Raw genomic sequence first — 25,017 nt, 5'->3', positions numbered from 1 at the left:
TCAAGAATCACCTCCCAGAAATCTGAGGAGAAACTAAATTTTACAGCTTGACACAGAGGCCAACATTGTTCAATTTCAAAGACTTGCTACACTACACAGGAAGCATTATTTTACCTTGATTATGGCCTATTTGGATTTTAAAGTATAGCTGACCAAGTTGTCTCATCAGAACTGCAAGAGATGACTACCTGGAGGAAAAAAAAACACACACACAACAGTAGTTATGGCGCCTGCGCCCCGTCTTACAAAATTCAGGCATTGGCAGCTCCATGGTGTGGGCTATTCAATTCACAGGAGAGCAAAGACAGCATCACCAAACATTTTAGAGGTTCAGACAAATTTCGAGTTGCAAGCTACCATTAAAAGTCCCTCGCCCTCTCAGTTCTCCACATCTCAGCACTTGCAGACAGCACACCATTTTTTCTTACTTGCAAAGAATCGATTATCGCTGCCCAATGGCTAGTGACAAGTGCACATTTTGTGGCCTCGCCAGGGACAACACAGCCAACCGTTTGAAAAATAGCAGATGACACTTTCAGAAGCCTAAGAGATTACTCCTGGTCTTGAGCTTTTAGGAGGCGATTGCAGAAGTAAACCAAAAAGTCTGAACCATTTCTGGAAAAAAAACTTTGTTCAAACTCCAAGGAGGAATTACAGGCTGAAGTTAAGACAAGGAAACCATCAACCTCTTACCTCCCGGCTGAATGGTAAAAGGTCTTGGTGGAGATAAGCAACTGAAATGCTCAGGTAAGCATCCTTCAAAGATTGACAAAAAAGGGTGAAGAATTTCAAGATATAAAAAAAGGTATATATGTAATTTGCCTACATTTATCAATGGCAGTTCTCCAGATGCACATTCCACACCAATTTTATTATCCAAGCACAATGTTCTACTCACAAATGGACAGTACACATTTTGTAGACCAAATTGAAAGGTTTTAGATAGCACTTAATGCTAGATTCCTCCCGCTTCTAATCACTACAATAGGTGTTGTATTACCCAATGTAAAGGAACTCCACTTAACGGTTTATGAAGTATGAAGGGCTTAGTGCACTCTGGCAGGGTTAAAATATGTTCCTTGCATGATTAACGCAGACAACCAGGAAAAGCACTTCCCCTGATCAGCAATCTTATCAAGTTAAGAATAATCACGAAAGTCAATACCCTGGATGAAGGGTGTAACCTCAGCGGAGCCTGCCTCCACCTAGAAGTGGCCGAACACCACCAAACCATTTACTGCCTGTAGATATTTTACAGTCCTCATGCTCATTGTGATGTATTAGTCTCTGTAAATGGCCTGCAAAGAAGAAACAGCCCTAAATCCTCCTCTTACCCACTCGCATCTCAGTGGAAACCAAGGCTAGACTCCACCCACCCAATTGGCGAGGGACAATACCCAAGAAATGTGTAGCCCATCCAGGGAAAACAGGACCGCCTCGTCGACAGGTATGATTAATTAATTTGGTGTGCTTGGGGGCAGTAAAATCAAGGTAGAGGTAATTACTGTTTAGGGAGAGCAACAAACTCATGTAAGGCAGTCATGGTATCGAGCAGTAGACACAAACACAATGGATACAAGTTTTGAAAACCTTTATTTATTATTTTGTTTGGGTTGGTAGAATTCCTAACTGGCGCTAACTCTAGAATGGGGGCAGTCTCTACCATTAAACAAATAAAACAGGTCCAAGTCAGTCTAGTCAAACTAAAATGGCCTATAGTAATAAAACCTAACCTTGCCTTCCTTCTCAAAATGGCAAATGTGTTAAGGGAATACAAAAGGAAAATAGTGTCCCGAAAGAAATGTCAGAATGGCTTATGTAACAACTCCCTTCCCCACGTTCAGCCCCAGGATAGCCTAGTCATCAATACTCTGTTCACATCACAGCTCTGCACAGGCTTCCCTCTGGAGGGCTCAAGCCTGTTTCCTTTGTGGGGGTTCCCTGCCCAACATTTTAACTTAGTTATTTTTTCACTGTCAAAGACTTCCGAAAACTGCAAGAATTTTACATAGACCTCGGAAAAACGACTTAGACCTCTTTTTCAAAAGTTCTGCAATTCCTTCCTCTTTCTCATCTTGTATCACCAATGTCTCCTGGTACTTGTAGTTCTTATCCTCTATCTGGCCCTCTTGGTCTTTTTCAAGTTCGTCATCAGCTATATTTCTTGCCGTTTGTAATCACTTATTCCTTTTACTTTTCTCTCTTGGTACACCAATACGTCTTGGTATTTCTTTTTCACCAAGGCCTCTTAGTTCTTGTAGTTCCTATTCTCTTTAGTTTGCCTTCTTGGCTTTTTCCAAAATTCATATACTTTGCCCTCTTGGCATATTCAGAGTTCACATACTTCGCTTTCCTCTTATTCAACTTTCTTTCCTCATCGCGGTTACTTTCTTTCCTACAGAAACCAGACTTTTGTTGCCTTTGATAACTCACTAGTCGCGTTAATTGGTCTTCTTTCATCTATTCATGCAGCAGTCAAGGCCGTTAGCAACAACTCCTCTGCTCTTCCCCCAACTCTGCCGTTCACCCGGGAGGGTTGCAAGCTGCCTTCATGCACATTGAAGGTTTCTTTCCTCGGCTCACTCTGTTTCAGCCTTGAAACGCTTACGACTTCCCGAAAGCGTGCATTTCTCGCCTGGCTCGCTCTCAATCCGTACAACTGCCGATCAGCCCGTTGGCCTTCCAACCACCACAGCCTGATTCGCATCAGCCCCGAAAGAGCTGTTCCTTCTCATGCCCAGCCTCGCTCAAAGTATGCCTGTGCCCGCCACCTTTTATTTTGACAGGGACTGTTAACAAGTGGCAGGTGTGCATTGTTAGGACTACGTACCTGACTGCCTGGCCTCATTACAGGGACAGAGCCAATGCAAGTCAGTGGAGGTAATCTTTCTGACCATATTCCTCATCTTCCTCGGCTCAGTACTGTTGTCAAAGTAAAGTGAGGAGGAATTATGGGAGCTCTAGTTTACCATAAAATAATCAGGGATAGGGGTTAGATGGGTGGTGGAAAAAGGGGGATACCCTGTCTCACCATTAGGGGCTTCTCCCTCACTCCCAGAGGACCCACCTACTCAGGTGATCCTCCTTCGCTTGTCCATCCCCAGGGTCGGGATCCAAAAGCAGTGGCCTTTCCCTGGCCACCTGAGTACAGGATCCCAGGCACTAGTTGTGAAACACCCTCTGGTTTTCCACACACACTATAGGAATTAGTGCAGTCCTGCACAGTAGAGGAGTTACCAAGGACTTGGGGGGCAAAGCCTGGATTAACAGTGTTCAGGAGATAAAGCCACACCGGAGGAATTTTTCAGGAGGCAGAAACAAGACTCTAGAAGTGTGGGAGCAACCAGGGGTACAAGGACTGCAAGAAGAGCGTGCCCACCCATTCCGCCGAAGAAACAAAATCCTTGCATGAGTCCATAGACACTTAGGTGAGCAACAGACACATTTCCAGAAAAGTACATTTTTCAAGGAAGGTGAATTGGATAGGGGGAAACAGTCTACCTCCCAAGCGACTTCCAAGAAATGACATGCAAATTACATCACAAACTACTACACACCTGTTTCAAAAAAAGTGAAGTGTATGCGAGCATCATCTGCATCACAAGCGACTAGAGACAATTCAAGTAAAGTGAATTGCGTGGTAGGAATTGTATTCGGCTGCCTCCCCAGTAATCACAAGCAAATCACAAGAAAGGGGAGCACATCGTGTGATGATCAAGTCGCGGCCCCCGAAGCAAGCAAAGAGAAATTTGAAATCAGGAGAGACTAAGCGCTCAAGAACTAAGTTGGGAAAAGAATTCCCGATACAATGGTACTGGAGGATAGAGAAGAAGCGAGTCTGGCTGGGACCCACTAGTTTCATGTTTCCTCTGCTGAGAAGCCTTGCAAATAAATAGGCTTTGTTAATGGAGAATAGCACAGGGGCAATGCGCTGGTCTTGGAAGCCAGACCACGCAGAGCAACAGAGGTTCGAATCCTGGATACACGCTTAGAAACCAAGCTCAAATATGGTATTAGGCGCGTTATGAAAAACGAATAAAAATAAAAATTATAGTGTTAGAAAGGTATAGACAGTGGGAAACCAGTGGGACTTGTTAGCTTCTTGGATCCATGAAAACTGATGAACTTGTCTGCATGTGTGAGGCTACACACTATAAAACAAGCAGTGTGTCAGCCTGCATCATTTTATCATCCCATCAAAGCATGTGATCCTTTTTTACTTCTAAAAGATGGCAATATTAAGCCAAGCTGAGTGACTGGGTAGTCATTTCCATGATTGTGCCTTTGGCCAAGATGGAAACATCATCCTGATCTACCACTGAACCAGTTGTTCGAGAATTCAAGAGGGATCAGGAAGGTTACCATGAACCACAACTTTCCAAAACCCCAGTATACAACAGCAGTACCATGATACGGCCCCAAAGCAAACGCCCCAGGTATTGGGGGTGGAGTCACTGACAGCTGCCATGTCGGCTAGGCGGCCCACGGCAGGACATGGACTAAAGGCCCCAGTAGCCTAAGCAGCCGTGCCATCTCTTGGTCCAGGGACACAGTCAGTCCAGAACTAGGAAGGCATTCAAACCCCACTGACGCAGATGTAAAGCGCCCGCGTCTTAGTAGGAGTGTGCTCCTCAACTGCTCGTTTTACCTGGTGAGCAGTATCCAGATCTCAAATGCACCCAATATACTTTGTAACCTCTGCTACATTTAGTGGACTACGATCTCTGGATACCTCTTTGGAACACAATGCTCTTACCTGGCTTCTGAGTTTGGCTTGTATTTCCTGGATTTGTGTCTGGAACTGTGACCTGGATTGGTAACCCAGAATCTGGTCTTCCATTCACTACAGATCTCCTACTCATTTAGCCTTCGAGCGGGTCAGGGACCTGTGGTCTTTTTCTGGGGGTAGGGGGTCTTTTTACCTGGGTCGCGGACTACCCACCAGGCAGATAACCTGGTCCATCGAAACTGGCCCTAAATTGTAGTGTGTGCCCACAACGGTTTCTAGTCTTTAAACAGCCTATGGTGGTATGAGGGGATCCGAAAAGGGTGGGATCCAGGGATAACTGTATTTTCTCCCCTTAGACCCTGGAAGAGAGCAGAGTGGCATAACTCCACCTTTTCACCAGACATCACCCTTCAAGTGTTTGCATATCCTGTTTGTACAGATGCAGTATGAGGGTAAATTATACAACCTTCCAGGGTGCAGCCATTCTCATCCTGGGAGCTTGTGACAGGAGACATGTGAGAGGGCACATAAATCTAAAGAAATCAGGGCCGATACTCTTGTCAAAAGCGAAACACTGCTGTAAATATGCATAGAGGTATAAAAAGGATTTACCTTGTCGTCACTAGAATCTCCCTGGTTAGTAGCTCTTAATGGCAAGCTGTGCGCCATGGCGGCCTGCCACAAAGAACCAAGATGACTCACAGATACGTTCCAAGCGTGTTTATTTAAAAATCTTTACAGACAGGATGGCTGTAACTTCTGGGCAAAGGTATTTAGGGTCTTGCCCCGGTTTGGGATGTTACTGCTAGGGTTGTCCCCCTCTCTCTTTCTCATTCCCGCCTGTTTTCCCCCTCTCTAAGCCCAGGCATCCCTAACGGGTACGTTGGTAGTTGACCAACTGTGATCTCTGTCTGATGCTTCTGACTAAGGCTGAAAGGGTTTTCCCCAACGCGTTGGTCAACTCCCTCCTTAGGGACTTTCTAATCTTACCCTAACCTAGCCTGCTACTCTAGGAAGTTATGGATGGTACCTTCTTATGTATAGTGTCAATCAATCTCCTTCCACACACGTACTTACCTGACCCTTGACTATCCTGGGTTCTAAAGATATTCTCTCACCACGCTGCTATCCCTCCAATCTCTCACTCGCCTTTCTACCTCCACCCTTTGATCTCACCTCTCTTCTTACTCTTGCTCTTACTATCAATCTGACCATCAACTACCACTCCCCGAGACTGCTGCTGTTATACTTTCCTCCCTTTTTCTTCCTGGCTTCCTCTTGCACTACTACTACCACCTCTCCTTTCCTCACGCTACTCCTACCACTACTCATGCTCTTCCACTCCCTGTCGCTACTACCCCATTCTGCTACACCTGTCTCTCACCTCCTCTACTCCCTCTCTACTCAGACTACCACTCATTAAGACATACTACCATCTGCTACTACTCTACTACTCCTGCAACTACTACCACCTCCGCCACAACTACCACCTCTGCCACAACTACCGCCCTGCTGCTACTACTCTACCTCTACTCCTCACACTCTCCACTCACTCACAAATACTCCATTGACCCCCCTCTCGCCAACAGCTTCTGCACTCTGGTTGCTCTCGCCACCTCTGGTTACTCAGACATCCCCCACCAACTCCTGTCTACACCAAACTAACCCACACGCAGCCTTTCTCACACACGCCTCCTTAAATACCCCACCCCCTCCCTGGATTGGACAACTTACTTTAGCGAATCAACTACCTGTCTCCAGGGGGTGGAGCTTGGGATGGCTTCATAGGGGCAGTAAGGCTGGTACATCTTCTTGCTGAATTCCCGACGTGTAGCATGTAAATGCTTGCAGAAGTCATGTATGCCTGCAGGCCTGCCTGCTGCCCTGGTGTCTTTTCCTAATACAGGTCCCTGGTGATTTAGTGAGTCCAGCTACTTTCCTCAGGCTGTGGAGATGCTCCTGCTGCGGCGATGTCCCCTCGCTGCATTGCTGCCATCAGACACGATAAGGAGGGGTTGGGAGGGAGCCTGCCCTCCCACAGGGACCGGGGAAGGGTGTTGGGGGTGTCTGAGGACAGAACTTTAACTTCCCTTTATTGCCCTATGGTTGCATGGGCGTTAGTCCTCACCCCACCTCTCCCTGGCCTCACTGAGTCCGGTGATGGTCTGGTTGAGGATCTCCCAACCCTCTCTGCCTTTCCTAGAGTGGTAGGACCAGGAGAGAAACCTTTCTAAACGTTAAACTTCCCCTCATATTTTAACGTTCCCCGATTACTCAGATTTTGTCAGCAACTACGCTGGTGGGCCCACTTACATCTAGGCTTTGTCTGGTAGACTGAGTTACAGGGGCTGCATGTGCAAGAAAGCAGGAGCTATGCCCGGGAAAGGGGTTTCTATAAATGGCAATTCCAGGAAGAGAGAAGGCAGGAAGGAGAAGTACAAAATGGCCCAAAAAGTGGAGAAAATCTTGTGACCCAGCCATTTTAGAGTTATGGTACTCTTTATGGGATTATGCAGTAGTAAAATACAAAAATGCACGAGTAAAACATCAAACACGGAAGAAAAGCGGTCACCAGCCAATCCTGGACACACAGTAATTGTAACCACAAAGTTACAAAAGAAAAAGTTAGAAGGATACAAAATATCCTAACCACATTTCACTTTAAGGTTAATGTTAAAGGTTTTTATACCGTGCGTAGGTGCCACTTGCGTGGTCACTCGGCGATCTGGCGGCTCTGTGAAAAAAAGTAGTACGGGGTAATGTAAGTGGGAGTAGCGGGAGAAGAGCAAGGGAGCTGTGATGCGCTGTTGGCAACTTCAGTTCGGATGGGCCGTTCACTGAGCATCAGTGCAAGATTCGGGAGGCAATTGTCATGTGGTGTTGTGCAAGGTTTGTTGTGCTATGTTTCGTTGTTACGGTGTTGAGAGGTATGTGCGGTTTGCTGTGCTGAGGATTTCTGGTTGTCTGTAATGTAGTATCTGAGTGGTTTGTGCAGAGGGTGAAGTGTTAGTATTAGTTTTGTCAGCGGGCAATCTTTAGCTTTTTCGGTTGTTTTGTGCTACCTGCCCATCCACCGTTGCTCTTTCTTGTTGTATCAGTGTGTTCCGCTTTGGGGCGACGTCCGATGCTGCCCTGCTAGTCCGACAGCACCTGGCACTCTCGTCACTGGCTCTAGTTCTGGCTTGGTGTTGGTTCTCAGCCCCAAGGGTGAACAGTGGCGGTCAAGGGTTCTTTGGCTGGATTCCCTGAGGGGTTTTAGGTTCTAGTAGCGGCGGGGTTGGTGCTAAATCTGGTTCCCTGTCACATCTAGGGGGCATCGGGCCCTCCACATCAGTCACACCAGTAGGCATGCATTTCTATCTTCTCGCAGCATGGCTGCGCTCCATTGGGAGCGTTGGCGTTTGCCATGGCGACGAGATGCAGCTGCTGTCTCTGCTGTGCAACCGCAAAGGCTGCGTCACATGACCGGTCAGCTTGTTTCACCCATGACGCGGCCTCGCAGGATCAGTCTCCAAAACAACGCTTAAATTTGGCGTTGCCTTTCAGAATGCTGTTTATATTCGTAGCGTTACACCTACTATTCTCTTCTATGGTTTGATTCCTGATCTGAATACAGCTTGTTAACAGACTTCCTTTTTGCCTAACGTCTCGGTTCCTTGCATTCCTGTTATCGACCCAGACTTTGTACTAAGACTCCCGCTGCCCGACGTATTGTAAACCGATGATCTCCCCGTTGCCGAACTACAGCTTGTCTCCTGGATTCCTCTGGTCTGACCTCTTGTTTACTTCATCCCGTAATGTGGCCGACTTGGATTACAACCCAGAATTCTAACGCTCCCTTCAGGCACCTAAATCCTGCCTACAACGAGTTTCTCCACTGTGAGCCAGTGTGGGGGAACATATTCTTAGTATCTTGTGAATTCATTAGTCAGAGTTCACACGGTGCTATTCCTCATCAGGGGTTCACACACTCCTGACATCCCAGTGTTCACTGCCATCCATTGCCCAATCCATAGGAACATAGTGCATCATTACATCTGTCTCATTGGTTCACTAAGGGATTATTCACTGTGTACAGCCACTGCATCACATGCACAAATAACGCTTTGCTGACCCAGTGCATCAACCCAGATCGAGAGCGACCTTCGTGTCACTCGGGTTTACTTACCTATACTAACTTTCCGGTTTGTTGTTTTGTCCTATCGTTGTTATCAGACTAATTAGTGGTTCAAGGACCCCTCCTATGCATGCGGTGGTAAAACTATTACAGTCCTTCCTCTTTACAACTCTCATCTCCTGGTATCAAGTGGTAATACTGGTTAACTCTCTTCTTAGGACCCTAATCAATCCAAGCCATAACGATCCACTCACAAGGTATGGTCAGGGAGGACTTGGGCTAATAGTGATATCTTCCATTGTCCGCCAGCATTAACCTGTTTGTTTCTTCCCCACAGCATTGGTTTGACGGTGCGCGTATTCCCCGCTCTTTAATTTGATTTCCTCCTCTGTCTGCCCATACCATCCAGCACAGGGGTGTATCATAGTAAAGAGTTCCCTCAGGTTGAGGAGGCCCAGGTTCTAGGAGAACCCCGGCTCACGGTTGGAGTCCCAAGGGATTGCTGTCCATCATCCTTCCCTCCGGTCATCATGAGGTACTTCTTTCTTTCCCTGGCCGGTGTGGTGAGTAACATTCCCTCTTGTTGTCCTGACTCATAGATAGGTTGTTTGACTGGATTCCTTGTGGAGCTTAGGTTCTGGTAGGCATGGGGTTGATGCTTGGCCTAATTTTCCTCTTGTTGCCCTTACTCGTGGCATGCCCAATGGTGAGCCTCCGTTTCCCCACATTTCCCTCCCTGGATTTTCATGGCTCTTCTTTCCTTGGCCCTGTTGATTCTAGCTAGTCACCTTCACTTTGCCCGTATGTTCTCGGGTTGGGTCAGGGGTGAGGCCGGGTGGTGGGGAAAGGCTCGCTTTGGTTTTATCCCCAACCTGTTTGTTTTGGTTGCTTTTCCTTTTTTCCCCCTGTGCTAGTTGGGTTGCGTGGTGTGCAGGCGTAATTCAGTCAGTTTCGTTGTGCTCAGAGTTGAAAAGCCAGGTTTTCAGCAATTTCCTGAATTGTGTATGGTCCTTGATGGTACGTATTTCCTTGTGAAGGGAGTTCCATAGAATCACGGCTAAGCATGAGGATGTTGAACCGGCAAGCTTTTTTCTTCGTATATCATTTGCTTTCAAAGCAGACGTTGTTGCAGGATTTCGGGTTCTAGCTGGTTTGTAGATGGAGAATTTCTTTTGGACAAAGCCGCTCCCTGTCCATGTACTGCCCTGTGCATTATGCACAGTGTTTTGAAGGAGATCCTCTTTTTGACCGGGAGCCAGTGTAGTATCCGGAGGGCAGGAGAGAAAATAAAGGGTGCCTGGCGGGGTCCTGATATGCCCAGGTGGGTACATATATTAATAACACAAATAATCAGGATGCGAGATCCTCACAAAAATCCAGTTTTTGGACATATTTATTTCAATCTCAAAAACCAGTGTCTTCAATTATTACAAACTTTCGCTAAGCACGAAAGCGATACCGGACAGATTTCAATAAAAACATAGGGAAGGGCAGTTTTGCACCCTCATCGGGATGTAGAGGATGAGTGCCCTAGTGACAAGCACATATGAGTATACGAAGTAGGTGACACAAGTAACTCAGATAAGTGCTACCCGAGGCTGTTCTTCAACCCAGGTGTGGTTTTAAACAAAAACAGTGTACACAACACGAAATTAGAAACATACAACAAAGGGTATTTTCACAGTTGTGCCACAAGTGATCGACACAATTGTGTTTCGGCCACAATGGCTTAGTAGAAGCTTGTAGTTGTGGTGGCCTTCATCAGGGGAGACTAGTTGAGGAGTCTGTCCGTGGGTAAGATCTGTGGGAGGGAGGAGAACTATGAGGATCTCAAACGTACATAATGAATTAGGGGTTAATAAATAACAGCTCATTGGTGCTGGAGAAATACACCAGTGGTGTATGGGAGAGCGCAGCTTACCATCCGACCGGAGTGAGGCGGTATGCTGTCAAACGACCTGGGTGAAATCCTAGGTCTGGTGGTGTGAGAAGATACACCAGTGGATGTAGATCGGCCGTGCCAGGGAAACTGGTTTCAAACGGCGCTGGGCTTATGATTAGCCATTGATCTAGAGAGAGGGAAACACAAAAGTATGCCCCTATCAGAGCAAGGTGGTGGCGAGAGGTATAGTTGGTGAAACAAGACGTGTCAAAAGTGCAACGCTCTTGTAATGTACCGGAGTTATGGGGCTATGGGGCCAGACGGGACCTGGCTTACCTGATTCGCATTCTTTTAGTTCTTGCTGGGTTCACGGTGGCGATGGAAATGGCTGCCTGCCGTGAATCAGCAGATATGACTGGAGGGGTGGATACGCCCCCCCCCCATGTGCTGGGCCAATCCCAGTGGGGGTGTGTGGTGGACTCGTGAAGGTGTCGTATGCACCCTATGATAGGCTTCTCGGTACTGTCACTCAACGGGAGCCATCCCGTGTCTGGGGTGTATGCATCCAGTGTGGAATAGAATAAAGGAACTACACTGGGATGTATTATGGGAAAGGTAGTCTCTGGGAGTGCCAGGCGATAGGTGAGAGAGGCGAGCAACCCCACTAGTAAGGGGCTCGTGCGAATCAACATGACACTGTGGTCATGTGTAGTAGGAGGACAGTGATGCCACAAGCAATAACTTCTAGTTTTCTCTATATATATCCATATATATGTCATTCCGGGAGAAAACACCAAAGCAAACTAGACATGCACGTGTCTGATTTCACCACATGTGTATTCGTGTCCATATTTTGCAGAAAAAGTAAAACAGTAAGACACCACAGATTCTTGCTAGCAAAAGTGTGCGAACCATTTGGGCGCATAAAACCATTTTTTGTTGCATATTTTGTACATTTGTGAAAACAACTCTAACCTATTGTAGGCACGCGACCAAAATGGTGTGTGGTTGGTAAGGGGTCCCACCCATGGGGTACTAGTCATGATTCTAGGGGACTAGTCCCAGAAGTGTTTCCATTCTACTGTAATATTGAGTCCATTCTTTACAGTGTAGGGTCGGCAACAAATGCAGCAGAGATTGGGTTATCCTCATAATTGATACAGCAGAAGAGGAATGCAAAAAGCAGGGCGAAGAACTAGCTGAGCTTGAGAAAAAATTCAGCGAGGACACCGCCATCACAGAAGCAAAAAATAAACTAGAGAAACTTGAAGAGGAAGTGGCTAAGTTCAAACAGATAACTGTAGATCGAAAAGTGCAGAAATTCAGGAAAGATCTTGCTCAATATGCCGAAGAAAAAAAACTTACCCTTATCTAAAAGAAATATACTATAGCAATCTTCAAGAACAACAGAAGACCAACTCCAACAGACGGAACCGCATAGTCAATTTCTCTGGCAGCTCTGGATCATCGAGCGGAGGCCCCCCCCAACCCCCGGGTGGAAACAAGTCTGCAGGACCGCCCCCCCCAACACCCTTTTTTTCAAAGGGGAGGCCAACGGGGCAGACCAAGGAGGCGACCGCAGCAGTCGGGCCAGTACATGCGGACACGCCAGTGGTACTCCAATCTACCTTGATTACCATTCCTATCTTCAATCTTTCATCTAGAATCTTGAACAACCCAGAACAAACCCTACTACAGAGAGGTTTGTCTTTTGTCCCAGCCACCAAAGCAGACATTTTCAAGACTGAAGCAGAACTCAAGAAATTCTTTCGCACCTTAAGACTGAAATATTTCTTCGAAATATACTTACCTGAAAAACGAGATTCAGAAATCATCATCTCACAGGACCCAGACACCACGCGAGAATACCAGGGGCCTCAAACCAAAATCAACCTTCATGCCGCCCGCACATACCATCCCGGGTGAATTCGATACGTTTGAAAAAATAGTAACCCAAACTGTGACCACCAGCCTTATACGCAAAAACTTCTACCAAGAAAATCTGAGTAAAGAAGAACGAGCAGCACTTAACACCCTGAACATGGACAGATCCATCACGATTAAGCCAGCTGACAAAGGCGGTGGGACTGTCATCATGAATACTACAGAATACAACAACGAATGCCTGCGATTGCTAGCAGACACCTACTCCTACAAAAAACTCCATGGAGATCCTACCAAAAGGCTACAAGACGAGATTAGCAGTTTAACCAAGCACGCAGAAGACCAAGGGTGGATATGCGAGGACGAGCACAGGTTCTTTAAGAAAATGCACCCGAGGATACCGGCATTCTATATCCTTCCCAAGATCCACAAGCATGTCACTAAACCACCAGGGCGGCCTATCGTTTCTGCTTGTGACTCCCTACTAGAACCTCTGTCCCTCTACACGGACCACTTCCTAAAACCATTTGTGGGCCAAATGAAGTCTTACATTAAGGATAGCACGGAAACAATCAAAATTCTTCAAACAGTGGATTTAACACCTAACTCCATCCTGGTCACTATGGATGTCGAGGCCTTATACACCTCTATTCCACAAAGCGAAGGATTAACAGCACTCGCAAAATGCCTAAACAAAAGAACAGACGTTACTTCTACACCTACCAACTTCATCCATGAATGTATCCGCCTGGCTATGTCAGAAAACTTCTTCCTGTTTGAACACCAAATATATCAGCAAGTCAAAGGTGTGAGTATGGGCGCAACGTTCGCACCAGATGTGGCCAATCTCTATATGGCCCAATATGAAGACGACCACATATACCATGAAAACAACCCGTATAGAGATCACATCAAAATCTGGCGGCGGTACATTGACGATGTCCTTCTGATTTGGGAAGGAAGCAAAGAAGCCTTGACAGCATTTCACCTGTGGCTTAACCAACGGAACGCACACATCAATTTCACCATTGAATGGGATTTCCAGGCCATTAATTTCTTGGACCTACATATCTACCGTTCTGGAAACCAGCTCAAAACCGAACTTTTCCGCAAACCCACGGACAGGAACAGCCTACTGCATTTCACGAGTTACCACCCTCAGGGTCTTAAATACAACCTGCCCTACGGACAGTTTCTTCGTATACGCAGGAACTGCAGCGAGAGAGACAAGTTCGAACAACATGCCTCACAGCTACAAACACGTCTTACTGAAAGAAGTCCATAAAATCCGCTAAAAAAAGAGCCGCCAACACGGACCGCACCATCTGCCTCACCACCAAGATCAAAGATCCGACAGAACAGTCTGTGTGACCACATTTAGCCCCGCAAGCAATCTTATCAAGACCACCATCAACAAACACTGGCATCTCATCAAGAATGAAGGGAGTCTCTCCAAAAAACCTCTTTTCGCCTTCAAGGAAAATAAAAACCTCAGGGACACCTTAGTGCACACCTTCCTTGAACCAGCTAAAACAGAACCCACGCTTTGGAACCTACCACTGGTCATTGGATATTATAGCTGCGGCCACTGCGTAGCCTGTAGATACACCAAGACCAGCAAAACCTTCAGCCACAAAGACTTCGAATGGACGATGAGGAGTCACACGAACTGCGAGAGCAAGTACGTCATTTATGTCATCAGATGCCCATGTGATCTTATATACATTGGCAAAACAATAAGGCCTGTGAAACAAAGGATCAATGAGCACAGATCCTGCCTCAAAAACTCTGTTCAAGACAAGCCTCTGGTTGAGCATTTTGCCAAAAAAGGACACACACATGAACAGTTTACATGGACCGTCCTCCAGCAACTAACCCCGCAGAAACGATATTAATCTCGCTCTCACCAGATTGGAGCAGAAATGGGTCCACAGACTTGACACTGTAAAGAATGGACTCAATATTACAGTAGAATGGAAACACTTCTGGGACTAGTCCCCTAGAATCATGACTAGTACCCCATGTGACTGACCCCTTACCAACCACACACCACTTTGGTCGCGTGCCTACAATATGTTAGAGTTGTTTTCACAAATGTACAAAATATGCAACAAAAAATGGTTTTATGCGCCCGAATGGTTCACACACTTTTGCTAGCAAGAATCTGTGGTGTCTTACTGTTTTACTTTTTCTGCAAAATATGGACGCAAATACACATGTGGTAAAATCAGACACGTGCATGTCTTGTTTGCTTTGGTGTTTTCTCCCGGAATGACATATATATGGATATATATAGAGAAAACTAGAAGTTATTGCTTGTGGCATCACTGTCCTCCTACTACACATGACCACAGTGTCATGTTGATTCACACAAGCCCCTTACTAGCGGGGTTGCTCGCCTCTCTCACCTATCGCCTGTGCATTCCCAGAGACTACCTTTCCCATAATACATCCCAGTGTAGTTCCTTTATTCTATTCCACAATGGATGCATACACCCCAGACACGGGATGGCTCCGGTTGAGTGACAGTAACGAGAAGCCCATCATAGGGTGCATACGACACCTTCACCAGTCCACCACACACCCCCACTGGGATTGGCCCAGCACATGGGGGGCGTGTCCACCCCTCCAGCCATATCTGCTGATTCACGGCAGGCAGACATTTCCATCGCCACCGTGAACCCAGCAAGAACTAAAAGAATGCGAATCAGGTAAGCCAGGTCCCGGCTGGCCCCATAGCCCCATAACTCCTGTACATTACAAGAGCGTTGCACTTTTGACACGTCTTGTTTCACCAACTATACCTCTCGCCACCACCTTGCTCTGATAGGGGCATACTTTTGTGTTTCCCTCTCTCTAGATCAATGGCTAATCATAAGCTCAGCGCCGTTTGAAACCGGTTTCCCCGGCACGGCCGATCAACACCCACTGCTGTATCTTCTCACACCACCAGACCTAGGATTTCACCCAGGTCGTTTGACAGCATACCGCCTCACTCCGGTCGGACGGTAAGCTGCGCTCTCCCATACACCACTGGTGTATTTCTCCAGCACCAATGAGCTGTTATTTATTAACCCCTAATTCATTATGTACGTTTGAGATCCTCATAGTTCTCCTCCCTCCTAAAGATCTTACCCACGGACAGAATCCTCAACTAGTCTCTCCTGATGAAGGCCAACACAACTACAAGCTTCTACTAAGCCATTGTGGCCGAAACACAACTGTGTCATTCACTTGTGGCACAACTGTGAAAATACCCTTTGTTGTATGTTTCTAATTTCGTGTTGTGTACACTGTTTTTGTTTAAAACCACACCTGGGTTGAAGTACAGCCTTGAGTAGCACTTATCTGAGTTACTTGTGTCACCTACTTCGTATACTCATATGTGCTTGTCACTAGGGCACTCATCATCTACATCCCGATGAGGGTGCACAACTGCACTTCCCTATGTTTTTATTGAAATCTGTCCGGTATCGCTTTCGTGCTTAGCGAAAGTTTGCAATAATTTAAGACACTGGTTTTTGAGATTGAAATAAATATGTCCAAAAACTGTGGATTTTTGTGAGGATCTCGCATCCTGATTATTTGTGGTATCCGGAGGGCAGATTTGATGTGGTCTCTTCTGCTGAGTTTGGGGAGAAGTCTGGCTGCTGCGTTTTCTATTTGTTGAAGTTTCCTCAGCAGGCGTTCTGGCATTCTGAGGTATATGCTGTTAGCATAATCAATCCTGGACATAACGAGGGATATGATGGCTAATGTTTTGTGCATGAAAGAGAGGAATGTTAAGTTCTTTTTTATTGTTTGTAGGAGGTAGAGGCATTTCCAGAGTATTGCATTGACTTGGGGTTCCAGTGTTAACTCGTTGTCCAGTTTGAGTCCAAGTTTTTTGTATCACTTTGGAATGTGTTGGTGGGTTTCCCAGTTCGGTTCTGTGTAAGGTGTTTCTGCCCTTAATTCGTTATGTATGAGGAGCACCTGTGGGAACGTATGATTGAACAGCTACTTGCAGGTAAACATGAGAATGGGCACACGCCTTACTGCACACATGACCGTGTATGTGAATCCGGGGATGTTATTCTTGACCATGAACACCAACCTGGGCCCTATGAGCATCAAATAGAGCCAGCTTCCAGAACCCCTTTGCCTGAAAAAAGATGATACACATGTCCCTGTCCCTAACAGGTATACATTAAAATGCTGAGAGCAAATAAATAACATCCAGTTGCACCAAATGAATGTATCCGCCCTAAAACAGGGTAACCTTTATAGATAAATATTAAATAAATACTTTACATCGTATAAAAGGTTATACAAAGAAGTGTCCTAACGGATCCAGTGTCTGTATTACATACACAGACTTTTCATTCAATTTTTTCCCCAGACTGCGCTATATGTTACAGTACACCAGCACTTAGGATGCATAGACTGGATGAACGTCCTTGTGACCTGCTCCCACCCGGTTTAAACCTGGTGCAGTGTTCACAAAGAAGGCCCACCAGCAACTGAGGCAATGATGTCTGACATAGATGTATATATATATATATATATTAGTACTCCAAGAAAAGTGATTTTACCGAGATATGAGATTCTGGGTGAATGTAATAGACACCCTTCAATATACCTCAGTTTATACCAGGATCGGGTCAGGGAAATAACTAAGGGGCTACTTGAAATAGTTAGCAACAAACATAGCACATTCCAGCATATACCTAGGTCGAACAACCCTGATTTCAACACTGGTTACAGACTATGAATTCAATAAGCTCTCATAGGTATCACAGCATATGTAACAGTGTCTTAGCAAACCATACTTCCATAGGGCAGAAACCCCAATATTAAAGGTCAAAGGGACAGTGTGCTTCTTCTGCAACACTTAAACCTGCATTTCAATTAAACGTTCCCTGATAATGTGTCAGTAATCCTATAAGTAGATGTAGTCTACCACACACAAGCATTAATATCACGCATAGACACCCAAAATTCAAACATGTACGGGCAATAAGTATTATATTTGGATGCCTCCCAGCGTTCACTACACATCCCACTGTAATCCCAGAGGCCACTACACTATGCCATAGTTGCAGTGAATTTGCTTAGAGAAAGAGTATCAAAATCATCCAAATCTGGGATACCCTGGTTTGGAATGAGCGAGGAGGAAGGAAACAAGAAAAACAGGAACCATTCTAATGGTAAAGCACATAAATTCATTGCAACCTTGGGGGAATTTACAATGTTGGCTCTAATCATGCAGAGCCACGCAGAGGCAGGACCTCCCCACATGGGACAACCCTACTTTTGTTCTTGCTTTATTTTAATTTTGACTCTGAGACCCAAAACAGCCAAACCTGACCCAAACCCTATAATATTCTCTTCACCTACCCAAATACCACAGTGACCGTGTTGACACAAACCTGTGGTGCTAATTGCTAAACGGTCAAAACCGCCAGGGTCAATAATCCAAGAAAGCTACCCTAAGCATTCCTGCAGCCTTTGAAGGGAGCTGAGGCGCGCGTGTGTAAAAGCATAGCCATAAATCTTACAGCTATCCAATGCGTCTTCCCAATATAATTCCAACCTAGGCGGAAACCAGAATCCATACATGCCCTTATGCTGAGGTGTCTTGGAAAACCACGGGCGGATGAGGTCCGATTTTGATAAAAACACAAGTGCTTGGTGTTCCCAATAAATAAACTTTGTCTCCCTCCTCTTAGGTATGGGAAATGACTCTGCTCTGAGGGGGCAATGTTCTTACAGTCATAAAAATGCTTTTACTTCACACGAGGCCCGGGACACGGCCAAAAGGAAAGCCAGTGTAAAACGTGATTACACACTGCTGCTAGATAGTGCCCCGAATATAAATATGTCATGAACCAAAAGTTTGTTTCGTTTCTTTTTTTCCCCTTCTTTCAGCCCTCGGGTGAGGTCAATACCGAAACGCACTCCCAAACCAAAATGGCATCAAGCGCCTCTACTTCAACAGAAATGCGTAACAGAATTAAACAAACTTTGCTTACCTTCACCTGGGGAATGGATAAAATGGCCCCAGGGCTTACAGCACCCTTTTCTTTTCTCTGCTGACCACTCAGCAGTCCTAAATTGGCAAAACTCACCAACCGCCACGGCCTGTCAGGAGCTGGGCAATCTTCCAAAGACGGCAAGCACAGATTCTGTTAGTGATCGCCTTACCCACAATTGGAAAGCCACCACAATACAGACCAAAAAGGCCTTCGAAGAAAAATAAACACAGGATACCTTCGGCTGAGGTCAGACCTCAGCCATGTGATGGGTGGGAACCAGCTTTCCTCACGCGACTTTGCCGTGAAAACCGTACATAGAGAACAAGGATAGGAAACGACCCTCATCTGTCTCTCTCTCCACTCTCTGCTCCCTGTGTAGCAAAGCAAACGGAACAAACCAAGGCCAAAAATAAAAAACAGCCGGCATGACGGATATCCCTCGCAACCCGATTCTTTTCATTCTCCCCCTTTAGCTCTCACCTTCTGGCCTTTTTTCAGCCCCGGGCACATACCGGGGAAACTGCACCTTCCGTGCACTGCCTTGCTCAAAATGTGTCTCAGTGTTCAACGTTTTAACCATGTGGGCAGAGTTCATAGGAATTAGGTGTGCATGATTAAAGTCAAGTGCCTGACCCTGCCTGATTACGTTAGAGGGACATGTCCAGTGTATTGCATGGGTGATAATCCTTTCAGCCTTAGACCTCCTCTTCCTCGACTCAGTGTTTGTGTAGTAAAGGGGCGAAGGGGAGTCTGAGAAATTGGAACATCCTAAAATATAGGCTTGGATAGGGGTATTGCGAAAGGGGGATACCACGTCTCGCCATCAAGTGTCTCTCCCCCAATCCCCGAGGATCCCTCACACCCAGGTGATCCTTCCGCACTTGTCCACACCCATGGTCTGGATTCAAAGGCGATGGCTGTGCCCTGGCCACCTTAGTAAGAGATTCCCGGGGTCTGGGCAGTTAAACACCCTATGGTTTTTCACACTTACGAAAAACTTAAAACAAAGAAGGAGGCAGTAGCATAGGCCTCTGTTAGCTACTGCATGGCCCAACACTTGGATGACTTGTTTTCAGTCTACTTTGTAGAACTTGGACTACCCAAAGTCCTACGACTCCTTGGTAGGCATACAGAATTTCAGTCACTTGTTATGTGGGATGTCTTCCCGCTCATCTTTTCTAGTTTCCTGTAACAGAGTTGGCTTTTCCAACCTGGTTGTAAAGTGTTCATACCGTTTCACTCTGTTTTACATAGGATGCCTGCACATCTGGCTTTGTTTGTTCCTTGTACCTTTGTCGGTTTTGCCAGCCTTGGCATAAAACTCAGGTATCTCTTTCACTCTGCTTTACATAGGGCCTGTGCCCATTCGTTTCTCTAAGGTTCTCCTAACTTTGTCGGCTTTCAAAGCCGCAATTCTCTCCGTTCATGATACTCCAGTCTCTGTGACCTCCTGGGTTTGCCGATCTTGGAAACCAACATTCATAGCCCTCCAGTGGCATTTGTACTTCATGCAGCAAATGCTCTTGCCGTGTGGAGCTCAGGAACCCAAACCTGCTTGTCTCCGTGTTGGTTGCTGGGCACCAGACCCACCACTGTTCTCCCGTGGTCGCGCCACCTGCTAAGACAGTTGTGTGTCCTTCGCTGTTTTTCTTCTGAACGCAGCCTCTTGCTTGGTCAGGACAACTGCCCTTCAGCCTCCAGTAGGGGTCCTTTCCTCCACCACGCCACCGCTGGTTCCACTGCTTGGGTCTGGCTCTGCCCCTCCAGGATGTCTCTTTAGAGGTTTGCATCTGCGCTGAGAATTCCCTACTCCCTCCATAGAAGTCTCTCTCTGGTTTGCAGTCCTCTCAGCTCATATGTATGTCATCGGAAACAATATAAATGTGTCTGTCTTCTTTGATTATGGCATTCAGACAACGTTCTATAAATTATCACACAAGCGGGTAGCCCCCAAACGAGACTTTTTATTTTGTATGTTATTATTCAAAACTAAGTAATTCTGGTGTTACAAGAATCACCAATGGTCCTTACTTGTGACAAAGTCTAAGGGACCCTGTGGGGTAGAAGCTACAGGCACATTAATTCGTACATGTATCCATAGTATTAACAAGAAGAAAAAGCTTTTTTACGTGCACATTTATTACATAAAGCTACTGGTATGGGGCCAACAACAATCAAGGTCGAGCATCCTGATACCTTTAAGAGCATGTGTCTCAAATGTATTCTGCAACAAAGATGTTTTGAAAACAAACTGTAGTGAGATTGTTCACATACATTTGTACTGCATCATACACAGAAGTTGTAAAATGAAGAGTGTAAGAACAAAAGGAAAACAACATAGGAATGAATACATTATCAACAATTTAGAAAAGTGAAACGCAAAAACAGACTGCAATAAAGCATAAGCAAGTCTGGTAAACACTTATTAGTGGTGCACAGACAAATGTAAGAGGAGAATTCTTGTCCTTGCAAAGTCTGGACATGGCCCATATATTTGTACATTTGTTTGTGATCAATTGGTGACCAACCCTTCAGACAACGTTCAGCATTACCTGAAGCCAAAAGAGTAAAATAAGTGTTCTTGTTTGTTATAGTCATAATGTGACATACCAAGGTCTTTCCAAAACCCATATAAGCAAAAGTGGTATTTTGGAATGGGAGTTCTTTGTCCCCAAGCGGGGTGTCACTCCCAGTGAGATCCCTCTTGCCCAGACCCCTAGGAAGGTTCTTGCTTAGCAGGCAGGCTCACCTCCATAGCCTCAAAGGGAGTGACTCCCCTCTGGAGACACATTGTCCATATATATATATATATATCATACATTACTCACCGTAATCGTATTTCTGATGCTTGTATCTGCTTAGATTCACATGCTGTGCATAGGCCGACATCTAGTGGAAGCTGCGGAGTATTACAGTTTGTTTTTCGAAACTCGAAAATGGGCGTCGACACAGGGCGTGCCAGTAATACTATCCCTAGTGTGACGTCCACTGTACCCAAGATCCCTCACGCGTCTAGGATCCTCAGATTGTATTTTTTCTGACATGAGGTAGCATGAGGAGTAGCGTGAGTACAGATAATCCAAGCAGATAGACAGAAAGGTAAGACTACAAGCCATCATGCACCTTCTCTCAGAGGGGAGGAAGGGTGGGTCGCATGTGAATCTAAGCAGATACAAGCATCAGAAATACGATTACGGTGAGTAATGTATCCCTTCTGAGGCTTGTGGAATCTGCTTAGATCACATGCTGTGCATAGATTAGCGAGCAGTACCTGAAGAAGGAGGTGGGATGTGAGAAGGGTCATGAGCAAATAAGTGTCTTAGAACCGCTTGTCCCACTTGTGTATCTGCCTTGGAATGGGTGTCAATGCAGTAATGCTGAGTAAAAGTGTGAATAGAGCTCCAAGTAGCTGCTTTGCAAATGGTGTCAAGGGGTACACATTTGCAATGAAAGCCAGAGTGGCCCCAATGCCTCTAGTAGAGTGGGCTCTTGGCGTGAAAGGCAGAGTTCTTTCAGAAAGTGAGTAACACAGCTGGATACAGTTAATAATCCACTTCGAGATGGCACCTTTAGAGACGCGATCCCCCTCTCTGCCTGTAGCTACGGAGACAAACAGTTGATCTGTTTTTCTTAGTGGTCTGGTCATATTTATATAGTAGAGGACCGCCCTACGCACATCTAGGGTGTGTAGTTTCACCTCAGCCAAGCTTTGCGGGTCCTGGAAGAAAGCCGGAAGCTCGATGGACTGGTTTACATGGAATTTAGATATACATTTAGGTGAGAACCTAGGGTGTGCGCGTAAAACCAGTTTGTCTTTATGGACAGTAAAGAAGGGATCCTGCACTGACAGAGCCTGAATTTCACTGACCCTTCTTATAGAAGTAATAGCTACTAAGAAGGCCATTTTATAAGTCAGGTGTTTGAGACTGCTTTTATGCATGGGTTCGAAAGGGGGGCCCATGAGCTTGGCTAGCACCACATCAAGGTCCCACTCTGGTGGTGGGTTTGAAATAGGAGGGTGACGTCTCTTTACTCCTTCCATGAAGGCTTTAACTACTGGTACTTTCCACCACAAAACCTTGCTATGGGAAGTGGTGTAAGCCGACAGGGCTGCCAGGTGTACTTTCAGTGAGTTAAAAACCAATCCTGCATCCAGCAGGTGGAGCATGTATGTAACAATAGCGGAAGGAGTGCAATCAACGGGGTTGATTGATCTACTCTGGCACCAGATAACGAACCTCTTCCACTTGTCAAAGTAACAGTGCCTTGTGTTTGGTTTCCTAGATTCCTTTAGGATGTCCATACACCTCTGTGGCAAATTGAGATGTCCAAACTCTATGACTTCAGGAGCCATGCTGCCAGGTTCATTGAGTTGGGTTTCTGGTGCACTGTTTGACCTTGGTGCTGGGACAATAGGTTGTACCAGGCTGGAAGTTTGATGGGCTCGCACACCGCCATCCTGCATAGGTGTGGGAACCACGGATGCCTTGCCCACATGGGAGCAACTAGGACGAGCGTCATCGACTCTCTGTTCATCTTGTTCACCACTTTCCTGATGAGAGGAGTTGGTGGAAAAGCGTACGCAAACATCCCTGACCAGTTCATCCACAGGGCGTTCCCCTGGGAGTCTGGTTGGGGGAACCTGGATGCAAATCCTGGGCATTGTCTGTTTTCGCTTGTGGCGAATAGGTCTATAGTGGGGAAACCCCACTGAGAGAAGATATCTTCTATGACCTCTCTGTGTAGAACCCTTTCATGTTCCTCTTGGAGGGAGTCTCTGCTCAGAGCATCCGCTAGGGAATTGAGCTCCCCTGGAACATGTTGTGATGACAGGAAGATGTTCCGTCTGAGTGCCCATATCCAGATTTTCTGGGCAAGCTTGGACAGATTTGGCGAGCGAGTCCCTCCTTGCTTGTTCAGGTAGAACATGGCTGTTGTGCTGTCCGTCCGGATTTGCACTGACAGGTTTAGTAGGTGGGGCTCGAACGCCTGAAGCGCTCTGAATACTGCCAGAAGCTCTAGCAGGTTGATGTGGTTCTTGGCCACTGAGTGAGACCAGAAACCCTGAGCTGTGTGGTGGAGATGGTGAGCTCCCCACCCCGTCAGGCATTCATCTGTAGTGACTATTGCCTGTACCTCGGGATCGTAAAAGGGTTTCCCCTGTGCGAGATTCTCTCTTGTCCACCAGTGAAGGCTTTGTACCAGTGTTGGTGAAACAACCACTAGATTGTCCCACTGACCACTTGCCTGAGACCACTGTTTCGCCAACCATTCCTGCATGGGACGCAGGCGCGCGTGGGGGACCAGGTAAATACATGACGCCATCATGCCCAGTAAACGCATTGCTTTGCGTACCGTTATTTGTCGACCGGACTGATAATGCGGAATTTGCAGTAGTATATTCCGAATTCTTTCTTCTGAAGGAAAGGTCAACCCCTCTTGGGTATCTAGGATTGCTCCTAGGAATTGTTTTGAGGTGCTTGGCACTAGGCTTGACTTTTTCTCGTTGATTGAGAAGCCTAACTCGTGAAGGAGGTCGATAGTCCTTTGAATGTTTGTCCTGCAAATTCCTGGGGTTTCCCCCGTTATGAGCCAGTCGTCCAGATAAGGGTACACTGGGATTGCCTCCCTGCGTAGGTGTGCAGCCGCCACCGCCAGTACCTTGGTGAATACCCTTGGTGCTGAAGCTATCCCGAAGGGCAGTACCTTGAATTGGTAGTGTCGACTGTCCACCTTGAAGCGCAAATACTTTCTGTGCGGTGGGAACATGGAAATATGAAAATAAGCATCTTTCATATCCAAGGTTGCCATGTAATCCCCCTTTTTTAGGAGAGGGATTACCTCTTGTAGCGTGGTCATACAACATTTTTGGGGCTTGACATACTTGTTGGCAGGCCGTAAGTCCAATACTGGGCTCATTGTCAAATCTTTCTTTGGCACAAGGAAGTAAGTTCAATAAATACCCTTGTTTACCTGGTGTCCCGGGAAGAGTTCTATCGCGTCCTTTTCTTGCAGAATGGCGATCTCCTCGAGGAGAATCTTCTGATGTTCTAAAGAGTGTACTCTTTGTCATGGAGGATGGTTGTGGGGACGCTGCAGTAGTTTTATACAATATCCTGTGGATACTGTTGACAGCACCCATCTGTCTGATGTGATCCCTTCCCTGGGTGAAGTTGGAAATGCCTCCCCCTACTGGAGTTGCGTGAGAAGGGACCCTGAACTGAGCGTCACTGCTTTGGTGGAGGCGTGCCGCCTCGCTTGTTGGGGCTGCCTCTGCCTTTACCACGACCTCTCCTATTAACCCTGCCGTAACTCAGGGTAGGCTGTTGGTTGTTCCACTGTGTACCCTGCCCCTGGGAATAGGAAGATCCTCTCTGGGAATTTTGGC

The 25,017-nt window shown here is 46.4% G+C and overlaps 1 protein-coding gene across 4 annotated transcripts in view; it reads right to left on the bottom strand.

Annotated features, from left to right (window-relative positions):
* Window positions 1-25,017, bottom strand: part of RBM23 (RNA binding motif protein 23) — a 1,244,959-nt gene that overhangs the window by 1,120,768 nt on the left and 99,174 nt on the right. The window contains exon 2 of one of the 4 annotated variants that reach the window (XM_069633850.1): window positions 115-188. The exons of the other annotated variants lie outside the window; for them this stretch is intronic. The gene's annotated coding sequence lies outside the window, so the exon portion shown is untranslated. The remainder of the gene's footprint in view (window positions 1-114; window positions 189-25,017) is intronic. 4 annotated transcript variants of the gene reach the window in all.

The sequence above is a fragment of the Ambystoma mexicanum genome, chromosome 13, assembly GCF_040938575.1.
Source record: "Ambystoma mexicanum isolate Mex_15411 chromosome 13, UKY_AmexF1_1, whole genome shotgun sequence".
In the NCBI taxonomy this organism is placed as follows: Eukaryota; Metazoa; Chordata; class Amphibia; order Caudata; family Ambystomatidae; genus Ambystoma; species Ambystoma mexicanum.
Note: the sequence above shows the minus strand (reverse complement) of the source record. Positions and strands in the feature narration are given on the sequence as shown.